The sequence below is a fragment of the Odocoileus virginianus genome, chromosome 16 (genome assembly GCF_023699985.2).
Source record: "Odocoileus virginianus isolate 20LAN1187 ecotype Illinois chromosome 16, Ovbor_1.2, whole genome shotgun sequence".
NCBI classification, from domain to species: domain Eukaryota; kingdom Metazoa; phylum Chordata; class Mammalia; order Artiodactyla; family Cervidae; genus Odocoileus; species Odocoileus virginianus.
Window position 1 is genome coordinate 25,170,466 of NC_069689.1, and position 12,060 is coordinate 25,182,525.

A 12,060-nucleotide genomic window follows, 5' to 3' on the forward strand; every position below is an offset into this window, starting at 1 on the left:
TTGAACTAGCACTTCCTAAAGTTAAGAATATGCTCTATACTTTGCAGAATTTCTTCAAAAAAACTAAAAAAAAAAAAAAATACAGATTCTAGAATTGACTTATCTTAGGTTTCTACAAAAGCAAAACCTGTGCCAAGAATTTAGAGTTGTAGTTTATTTGAAGATGCAGAAGAGGAAAAGGGAATTCAGGAGTACACTACAAAAACATGATATTCTGGAAATTCAATCAAGGTGTTGCCTGTATCAACAGTTACTTCTTTTTATCCTTGAATATTAATAATATTCCATGATAGGTATATAGTACAGTTTGTTTAACCATTTACTAATAAGTGATAATTAGGTTGTTTCCTGATTTTGTCTATTACAAATAAATCTGCTTTGAACAAATATCCATTCTCAGGTTTTAGTGTGAACATAAATTTTCATTTCCTTGGAATAAATGCCCAGGAGTGCAATAGCAGGTTCAGATGGTAATTGCTTGCTTAGGTTTTTAAGAAATTGCCAATCTGTTTTATGGAACAACTGAACCATTTTATATTTCCTCCAGAAACATATGAGCAACCTAGTTTTCCCACGTCCTTGTCAGTCTTTAGCGTTGTCATTATTTTTAATTATAGACATTCTAATAGATGTGTATTTATAACTCATTATGGTTAAATATGCATTTCCCTACTGGCTTAAGATAGAGCTTCCCTGGTGGCTCAGTGGTAAATAATCTGTCTGCCAATGCAGGAGATGTGGGTTTAATCCCTGGGTTGGAAGATCTTTTGGAGAAGGAAATGGAAACCCATCCCAGTATCCTTGCCTGGGAAATCCCATGGACAGAGGAGCCTGACAGGCTGAAGTCCATAGGGTTGCAAAGAGTCAGACATGACACAGTGACTTAGTATGCATGCACTGAGGCCTGCAAAAAGAGATACACAGAATTACATGAGAGTCTCATTAGACTCCAGCTAAAAACACAGAGAACTATGAATAGTATTTCCAGCCAGTTGCCCCATGATCATAGTCACATAACAGACCAAGGTGATGTTGGGTCTTGAGCCAGACTCACAATGCTCCCTGGCCGTGGCCTTGGAACAAAGTCTCTGCATTTGATCTTTTTGATGTTTTTCAGGATCATGTCATGTAGAGTGACATACTGATTCCTTAGTTCTGATACGATGAGTTGAAGGCTGTCATATTCTTTCTCATCAATCTCTGTCATGGTGCAGGAGGAAAGTCCTCCATATGGGGATATTTAGCTATTTTGAAAATTGATTTGGCTCCTGTAACATAATATCCAGAAATTGATTCAGATGAAATGCAGCTCTCAACATCCTGAGTTCTGTATCTGTCTTCTCCTGAATATATTCCCCAAAGTCATTCCCATCGTATATCCTAGGAATTAGGAGCTGTACCCACATTTTTACCAAGTCACATTTCAGGATCAGCAGCCAGATCACAGGTTTCACTTTCTCAAAAATGTCCAGTAATTTCTGGTTTCTTTTTTAGCATCCCATGCATCATAAACACCCTGGTTCCCTGGAAGGCTTCTTCACACTCACTCAATCTTTGCTACTTGGAAGTGGGATCTTCCAGGCCATTGTGGCTATTGGTGAGTAGAACAGGGCCACAGATTCAGGTCTGAGCAGATCTGAGTTAGGTTATGAATGTTTAGGATTGGTTTCTTCAAAAAACCGATAGGCTCTAACAACATCTTTGAAGAAAAGTATGCCACCAAGTATTCTGCCTCATTGGTAATCCAAAGGGACTAGAAGTATCTCAGTGCTGCCCTAGCTTGACTCACACACCACATAGCTTGCACACTCCCACCCTCAGTGCTGCCTTTGTACTGTTCTCCCGATGCCTGCTCATTCTGTGTTGCTGGTCAGTGCTCAGTTGTATCCTACTATTTGCAACCCCATGGATGCACCACACCAGGTGTCCCTGTCCTTTACTATCTCCTAGAGTTTGCTCAAATTCATGTCCATCAAGTCGATGATGCCATCCAACCATTTCATCCTCCTTTACCCCCTTCTCCTCCTGCCCTCAATCCTTCCTAGCATTAGGGTTTTTTCCCAGAGAGATGGCTCTTCACATCAGGTAGCCAAAGTATAGGAGTTTTAACTTCAGCATCAGTCCTTCCAATGAATATTCCGGGTTGATTTCCTTTAGGATTGATTGATTTGATCTCCTTGCTGTCCAAGGGACTCTCAAGAGTCTTCTCCAGCACCACAGTTTGAAAGCATATCACTCCTTCTACATATACCTGTGTTCCAATTTTTACTTCAGTCATCGAATAGAAAACTTGAAAAAAAATCTAATTTGCCACATATTAGCTATTTCCATGTTGTTTCTTTCTTCCTAAAGTCCCAAGATTCCTTCTTTTATCATGGACATTTTGCTTAAAGAAGTTCCTTTAGCCATTCATTTACAGTAGGTGTGCTGGCAACAAATTCTGTTTCCCAGTATTTGAGAATGTCTTTATGCTCTCCTTAATTTCTATATTTAAGCTATTGCTTTTTGTCTTCATTTCTGATGTTCCAAATTTCTGTGTTCATTTCCTCTTTGTCTTAGCTTCCTAGGGTTGCCAAACAAAGTACTATACACTTGGTGGATGGTCTTCAAAAACAGAAACTTACTGTCTCATAAGTTCTAGATGCTAGCTGTCCAAGATCAAGTGGTTTGAGGATTTGTTCCTTCTGGGGTCTGTGAAGGAACATTTGTTCCATTCCTCTCTGTGTCTCCATGTTGTCTTCCCACCTTCCTTGTCTTTGTGTCCAAAATTCTTTCTATAATGACACCAGTCACATTGAGGTGGACTGGAGACAACCTTAATGGTCATATTTCTCTTGATTCTCTTGTAAGAAATCTGAGGGCTTCAATATACCTTTTTTGGGGAGACTGGGGGGGGGGAGACACATCAACCCGTAACATTCTCTTTTTGAAGAAACTCCTTTAAGTGATCATTTTAGAACAGTTCTCTTGCAATGAGTTTAGTTTTGCTTCATCTGAGAAAGCTCTTATTTTATCTTTATCCTTAACTGATATCTGCCTGAATATTGAAGCTGGGTTTACAGCTTTTTCCTTTCAGGACTTACCAATGCTTCCCCTCTTTTCAGGAGCTCATGGTATCTAGTGAGAAATCTGCAGTCATTAATTTACTGTTCCCTACAGACAGTGCTTTGCTATTTTGTTTTCTCTGAGAATTTTTTAAATTTATTTTTCTATATATGTCATTTTCAGTAGTGTCTGGTCATGGAGTCCTATTTACCCTATTTTGGAATTCACTAAGTTTCTTCAACTGGTAAGTTTACATCTCAGTACCATGTTTAGGAAGTTTCTATTCTTGGTTTTTTCAAAGTTTTTTCAGCACTTTGCTCTTTCCCTTCTCCTGATACTCCAAAGACAGAAATAATGTACATATTTGGTTGTAGGACATAAGGCTAATATCATTAATTTTTTTCACTCATGTTTCAATTAGATAATGAAACTTTATCTTCAATTTCATTATTCCTCTGTTATCTCTACTCTGCTAATTATTCCCTGTATACAGTAATTTGTGTTTGTCTGGTTTGTTTTTTCCCCCAAGTAACATGTATCTTACATTTCATTGCTGAAACTAGTTTTCCTTTTGGTTTCAAGTATCTTTCTAAATCGTTTTCTAGAGCTTTGTGAAATTAATAGTGTCTTTAAAGTCTTTGTCAAACAATTCCAATATATATGTCACTTCATCACTGGTGTGTCTTGATTTTTTTTTCCCATATGAGATAAAATTTTCCTGGTTCTTCAGATTCTAAGGAATTCTGAATTTCAGCCAAGACATATTTATTGTTGTACAATGAGACTCTGAGTCTTGATTAAATCCTGTGGTGAACAGGATTTAATTTGACAGCCTCCCATGAGCTACTGTTTTAAATTCAGTTTTGATTCCAATCCTTTTTGCATTATTCAGAACTGTTCCATGTGTGTACCAGTCAATATTCAGACCTAGGAAGTGGTCTACCCATTCAATTCTTAAAGCACTTGACGTACTGAATGGGATCAGATGCACACATGCAGAGTTTGAGGACAAGCTAAGAAATGTTTAAACAGCACTTTCCTCTACACATCACCTCATACTTTTGGTTTCTTTGGGTTCATCTCTGGAACTCTATTCAGAAAGCTGGGGTTTTATATACTCTGCCTTGCTGTTCAGGCCCCAAACTGCTCCTGCATACAGAACCAAGAAAAACAAGGACAGAAACAAACAAACAAGAAACAAAATGGAATCCCACCCATTCTATTGGAAACACAGTTCCAAAGAAGGAGAAAGAAGATTCCTCTCCCCTAGAATTTTGGCTTCTTTAAGCTCTATTGTTGCCAGCTGAGGCTGCCATGATGGGATTGCTTAAGGATCAGAGCAAAGAAGAATGGAAGGAAGCAAACAAAAGAAATAGTTACAGACACTCTCTGAGTGTTAGAAGTTCCCTTTTGCACCCCTTGGCCAGACTAAAGGCTTTGTATTGGAGTTCCCTCTGTTTATTTCCAGTGGCGTCTTCTGGCACTTTGGGTTCAAATCATGACATACTAGAGGGGAAAAATGGTAAACTTCCTGTAGATTTTGCATGCTCTATCTGCTTGTGAGGCCCCTCAGCATTCATTAGGACACACAGGTAGTGTGTATATGTATCTTTTCCAGAACGTGAACCCAAAATATATTTATTTTAGTGTAATTTCATTTTATACTAAAAACAATAAGGGAAACACATGAATAGAATACTACAGACCAATTTCAGTTCTTCAACACTGATATAAAAAGCCCTACACAAGATAGCTTCTTGATTCCATGATTTTACAACATTTCAAGAAGCAAAGCAAAGCAAAGATGTATGTTCTGTGTATATTACATATTGATCATACACAACAAAAGAATACTAGAAAAAATGGGAATGATACTCATCAGTTTCAGAAATTTTATTAACTCTAGATTCTAAGAAAGAGGAAAGAACAGTTTGTGGACTTAAAGTCTATTTTTGCAAGTTTTCTTTCTAAAAGAGAAATAAAATCATCTAAAGGTAATATAATGTTCATTTGATTATAATAATAAACTGGTAGCTATATGTAATATTAGTTTCTGCTGTTTTCTCTGTGTTTGAAATGTCACAATGAAAAGTTAAAATACTAAAAATTTTATAAAAACTAATTTTCTCAGTTCAAGCAGACACACAGGCAAGTTTGGCCTTGGAGTAAAAATAAAGCAGGACAAAGGTTAACAGAGTTTTGCCAAGAGAACTCACTAGTCATAGCTAATATCCTTTTTCGACAACTCTATACATGGATATGACCTGGCGGTCAATACCAAAATCAGATTGATTGTACTCTCTGCAGTCAAAGATGGAGAAGCTCTATACTGTCAGCAAAAACAAGACTGGGAGCTGACTGTGGCACAGATCATGAACTCCTTATTGCCAAATTCAGACTTAAACTGAAGAAAGTAAGGAAAGCCACTAGGCCATTCAGGTATGACCTAAATCAAATCCCTTATGATTATACAGTATAAGTAACAAATAGATTCAAGGGCTTAGATCTGATAGACAGAATGCCTGAAGAGCTATGGATGGAGGCTTGTGACATTGTTCAGGAGGTGGTGATCAAAACTATCCCCCTAAAAAGAAATACAAAAAGACAAAATGGCTGTCCAAGGAGGCTTACCAATAGCTGAGAAAAGAGAAGCTAAAGGCAAAGGAGGAAAGGAAAGATATACCATCTGAATGCAGAGTTCCAAAGAACAGCAAGGAGAGATAAGAAAGCCTTCCTAAGTGAACAATGCAAAGAAACAGAGGAAGACAATAGAATGGGCAAGACTAGAGATCTCATCAAGAAAATTAGAGATACCAAGGGAATCTTTCATGCAAAGATGGGCACAATAAAGGGCAAAAACATCATGGACCTAACAAAAGCAGAAGGTATTAAGAAGAGTTGACAAGAATACCTAGAACTGTACAAAAAAGATCTTCAGGACCCAAATAACTATGATTGTGTGATAACTCACCTAGAGTCAGACATCCTAAAATGCGAAGTCAAGAGGGCATTAGGAAGCATCACTATGAGCAAAGCTAGTGAACATGAAGGAACTCAAGCTGAGGTTTTTCTAATTTTAAAAAGCTGATGCTGTTAAAGTGCTGCACTCAATATGCCAGGAAATATGGAAAACTCAGCAGTGGCCACAGGACTGTAAAAGGTTAGTTTTCATTCCAATCCTAAAAAAGGGCAATGCTAAAGAATGTTCAAATTACTGCACAATTGCACTCACTTCACATACTAGCAAAGTAATGCTCAAACTTCTCCAAGGCTGGCTTGATAGTACATGAATAGAGAACTTCCAGAAGTTCATTCTGGATTTAAGAAAGGTGAGGAAAAAGATATCAAATTGCCAACATCTGTTGGATCATAGAAAAAGCAAGAGAATTCTAGGAAAATATATACTTTTGCTTTATTGACTATGCCTTTGACTCTGTGGGTCACAATAAAATGGAAAATTCTGAAAGAGATGGGAATACCAGACCACCTTGCCTTCCTCCAGAGAAACCTGTATGCAGGTCAAGAAGCAACAGTTAGAACCAGACATGGAACAACAGACTGGTTCAAAATTGGGAAAGGAGTATGTCAAAGCTGTATATTGCCACCCTGCTTATTTAGCTTCTATGCAGAGTACATCATGTGAAATGACAGGCTGGATGAAGCACAAGCTGGAATCAAGATTGCCTGGAGAAATATCAATAACTCCAGATATGCATATGAAACCACCTTAATGGCAGAAAATAAAGAGAAACTACAGATCCTCTTGATGAAGTTGAAAGAGGAGAGTAAAAAGCTGGCTTAAAACTCAACTCAGAAAACTGAGATCCTGACATCGAGTCCCATCACTTCAAGGCAAATAGATGGGAAACAATGGAAACAGTGACAGACTGTATTTTCTTGGGCTCCAAAATCACTGTAGGTGGTGACTGCAGCCATGAAATTAAAAGACACTTTCTCCTTGGAAGAAAAGCTATGATAAACCTAGGCAGAATATTAAACAGCAAACATTACTTGGCTGACAAATGTCCACCTAGTCAAAGCTACGGTTTTTCCAGTAGCCATATATGGATGTGAGTGTTGCAATATAAAGAAAACTGAGCACCAAAGAACTGATGCTTTTGAACTGTGGTGTTGGAAAAGACTCTTGAGAGTCCCTTGGACTGCAAGAAGATCAAATCAGCTAATCCCCAAAGGAAATCAATTCTGACTATTCATTGGAAGCTCTGATACTGAAGCTGAAGTCCCAAAACTTTGGCCACCTGATGCAAAGAACCAACTCATTAGAAACGACCCTGATGCTGGGAAACAGTGAAGGCAGGAGAAGGGGATGATAGAGGATGAGATGGTTGGATGGCATCACTGACTCAGAGGGCATAAGTTTGAACAAGCTCTGAGAGATGGTGATGGGCAGGGAAGCCTGGGATGCTGTAGTCTATGGGGTCGCAAAGAGTCAGACATGACTCGGCACCAAACAACAATAACAACTGCTAACTCTAGTAACAGTAATTTGTAGGGAGATAATAGCTATATGACAAAGAAATGAAAATTAAACCTTTGCTAACAGTTTTATATCATATTTGTATTTTGTAATGGTATAATTTCATATAAAAGATATCATCTATAACATAAAAGTGACAACATACATCTCCAAATACAAATGGTAAGCCATTTGGGGCATATATACTTGAGCTGAAACTAGTGGGCTGGTGGATTAGATAAAAGAAGAACACGGAAGTGATACATTTCAAATCTGAGTGTAAGTGAACTTATGAAAGGAAAACATGCATTTGCCACTAGCATTTCAACATGTTTGAGTACCTCAATTGATTTAGGAATTATTATTCTTACAAAACACAAAGAGTCAAGTCATTTGGTAAAGTGGAAGGATGCTCTTAATTTTGTAAAGTGATTTTGTCATTCAAAATTTCAATAATAAACATATTTTATAAAAAGAAAATAAATTTTACAAATTATACTCCAGTGTGATATATATGTATTTGCCAATTATTTTCACTTGTTTGATTCTGCCCTACTCTGAAGTTATACAAGACTGAAAAAGAGATTTAATCATTCCCATTATCATGACATTTTTGAATCTTATATTACTGAGGACAGCAAAGTAATTTCTTAAGGCCAGACTTATCTAGTATGCACTGAATCATCTAAACCCTTTTCAATTTTTCCTTTTAAGGAACAGGAAAGTAAGATTAAAAAAAAAAACAAACTATTACTAATTTGGCCCTTTATTTGTCTAAACTATGTTATTATTATTTCCCTAAATTATTTTTCTCATATTTCACAGCATTCAGCTAGCAGAGTCATCTGAACATGATTAATATGCAGTAAAATGTGGAATAAATTAATTATAAATACTCAGAAGTTAGCATTATACTCATAAATTTTAGACAAACACATAAGCCAGTAAGGGAATAAAACTATTTTAGTTTGAATAATTGAGACTATTGCAAGGTATATTCAGTTCAGTTCAGTTCAGTCACTTACTCATGTCTGACTCTTTGCGACCCCATGAACTGCAACATACCAGGCCTCCCTGTCGATCACCAACTCCCAGAGTTCATGCAAACTCAGGTCTGTTGAGTCGATGATGCAGTCCAACAATCTCATCCTCTGTCACCCCCTTTTCCTCCTGCCCCCAATCTTTCCCAGTATCAGGGTCTTTTCAAATGAGTCAGCTCTTTGCATCAGGTGGACAAAGTACTGGAGTTTCAGATTCAGCATCAGTCCTTCCAATGAACACCCAGGACTAATCTCCTTTAGGATGAACTGGTTGGATCTCCTTGCAGTCCAAGGGACTCTCAAGAGTCTTCTCCAACAACACAGTTCAAAAACATCAATTCTTTGGCGCTCAGGTTTCTTTATAGTCCAACTCTCACATCCATACATGACTACTGAAAAACTCATAGCCTTGAAGGACCTTTGTTGACAAAGTAATGTGTCTCCTTTTTAATATGCTGTCTAGGTTGGTCATAACTTTCCTTCCAAGGAGTAAGTGTCTTTTAATTTCATGGATACAATCACCATCTACAGTGATTTGGGAGCCCCAAAAATAGTCAGCCACTGTTTCCACTGTTTCCCCATCTATTTGCCATGAAGTGATGGGGCCAGACGCCATGATCTTAGTTTTCTGAACGTTGAGCTTTAAGCCAACTTTTTCACTCTCCTCTTTCACTAACGTTGAGCTTTAAGCCAACTTTTTCACTCTCCTCTTTCACTTTCATCAAGAGGCTCTTTAGTTTTTCTTAACTTTCTGCCATAAGGGTGGTATCATCTGCATATCTGAGGTTATTGATATTTCTCCTGGCAATCTTGATTCCAGCTTGTGCTTCTTCCAGCCCAGCATTTTTCATGATGTACTTTGCATATAAGTTAAATAATCAGGGTGACAATATACAGCCTTGATGTACTCCTTTTCCTATTTGGAACCAGTGTGTTGTTCCATGTCCAGTTCTAACTGTTGCTTCCTGACTTGCATACAGGTGTCTCAAGAGGCAGGTCAAGTGGTATGGTATTTCCATATCTTTCAAAATTTTCCACAGTTTATTGTGATATACAAAGTCACAGGTTTTGGCATTGTCAATAAAGCAAAATATATGAGATTTATTTCTAATTTTCCAAAAGAGACATCTGTAAATGGGATATGTGTCCTGGATTTCTTTTTTTTTTTTTTTTTTTTTCTAGTTCTCAACAATCTAGCTGAGCTGAAAGGTTATCAGCATACTGAAAACCATGTAATTGAAGGACTATTATCTCTTAGCTTTGCTCTGATTCTGAAGGAAGAACAGTTACTAGAATGATGTCAGAGTAAAGAGCCTTGATAAAATTTAGAGCCCAAGGATTGTAATGCACCGTGGACAGGTATTGTGAGTTTTATTTCCCTCTAGTGGATAAGTAAATGAATAAACACAAGGAAAAAAGCACAAGTGTGCTTTGATGTGCTTGCTTAAATTCATTTATAATATTGAGATATCTCATGTAGAGTACTGAGCATTGTAAAATTTGCAAACAGAAAAATAAATATGTGCTTATTATCCAGCAAGGGTGCTGAATCAGTGAAATGAATCACTAGAAAATCTGCAATCAGTATCAAATTATTTTTCTGTTTTCTGAAAGTCAATGGTCATGAGGCAGAAACAATGAGATAAAGTGATGATTTTCCTCTTTCAAGTTAATAAAGGAAAGTTACAGAGCAAACATTAACAAAAGGAAATTTTAAATGTCATTTTTATTTGCTTTTGAGAGAATTAATTTTTGTAGAAATTAGTATTTACATTGCTAATAATTATTTCTGATAAGACCAAATCTAAAATAACTTGCATCACCTAAACATATGGTCTTGGGCAGAAAAATCATCAAAAAAGAGTAAGATATATCATTTTTGAAAGATCATATGCTAAACAATTAGATAAAACATTGAATTCTCAGGCCAATATCATAATTGATATAGCTTTTCACTTTAACTGTCTTACAGATAGCACTGAAGGAGTTTGGTAAAATGCTTTCTAAGGTGACAGCAAATGGTAGACCAAGGATTGAAACACAAGCAGTCTGGTTCCAGACTTTACAGTCTATTAGGAAGGCATCAAGGCATGTTATGACAGATCAATCTGGTATAGTTTAAATGTTTCACATGTATAATGGATACTTGAATAATCTGGATTTATTTTTAGCATAAGATACTGACAGAAAGGGCCAATGATTAAGAATCCAGATGGCTCAGATGGTAGAGAAATCTAACTGCAATGCAGGAGACACAGGTTTGATCCCTGGGTCAGGAAGATTCCTGGAGGAGGGCAATCCATTCCAGTATTCTTGCCTGAAGAATTTCATGGACAGAGAGAATTCCATGGTGGGCTCCAGTCCATGGGATCACAAAGAGTCAGACATGACTAAGTGACTAAAATTTCATTGACAGAAAGTGTTATTGAATCAGGGTTTCATAGCAAGGTGGAGAAGGAAATGGCAACCCACTCCAGTACTCCTGACTGGAGAATTCCAGGGACAGAGGAGCCTGGTGGATTACAGTCCATGGGGTCACAAAGAGTTGGGCACAACTGAATGACCAACTTTCAACTTAATAGTAAGGAGCGATAAGAAGGACTTCTTAAATGAACAATACAAAGATTTAGAGGAAACAAATAGAATCAGAAAGAATAGAGATCTCTTCAAGAAAACTGTAGATATCAAGGGGACATTTCATGCAAGGATGAGCATGATAAATGACAGAAATGGTAAAACACAGAAGAGATTAAGAAGAGGTGTCAAGAATACACAGAAGAACTATACAAGGAAATTACTAATGACCTGGATATCCATGATGTTGTGGTCACTCACCTAGAGTCAGACATCCTAGAATGTGAAGTCAAGTGGGCCTTAGGAAGTATTACTATGAACAAAGCTAGTGGAGGTGACAAAATTCCAACTGAGCTATTTATAATCCTAAAAGATGATGTTGTTAAAGACTGTACTCAATATGTCCGCAAATTTGAAAATCTTGGCAGTGGCCACAGGACAAGAAAAGGTCAGTTTTCATTCCAATCCCAAAGAAGAGCAATGAAAAGAATGTTCAAACTACTGTACAACCATGCTCATTTCACATGCAAGTTTATGCTCAAAATCCTTTAAGCTGGACTTTAGCAGTACATGAACTGAGAACTTCCAGATGTACAAACTGGGTTTTGAAGAGGCAGAACAACCAGACACCAAATTGCCAACACTGGTTGGATCATGGAGAAAGCAAAGTAATTCCAGAAAAAAAACAACCTACTGATGCTTCATTGACTCTGCTAAACCTTTGACTGTGTGGATGACAACAAACTGTGGAAAATTATTAAAGAGATGGGACTACCAGATCATCTTACCTGTCTCTTGAGAAACCTATTTGCAAGTTAAGAAGCAACAATTGGCACCAGACATGGAACAACTGACTGGTTCAAAATTGGGAAGGGAGGATGACCAGGGTATGTTGTCACCCTGCTTATTTAACTTCTATGCAGA

At 37.3% G+C, this 12,060-nt stretch overlaps 1 pseudogene; it reads right to left on the reverse strand.

Annotated features, from left to right (window-relative positions):
* Positions 1-1,009: 1,009 nt before the first annotated feature.
* On the reverse strand, positions 1,010-2,732 carry LOC110141542 (proteasome activator complex subunit 3 pseudogene; annotated as a pseudogene).
* Between the last annotated feature and the right edge of the window lie 9,328 nt (positions 2,733-12,060).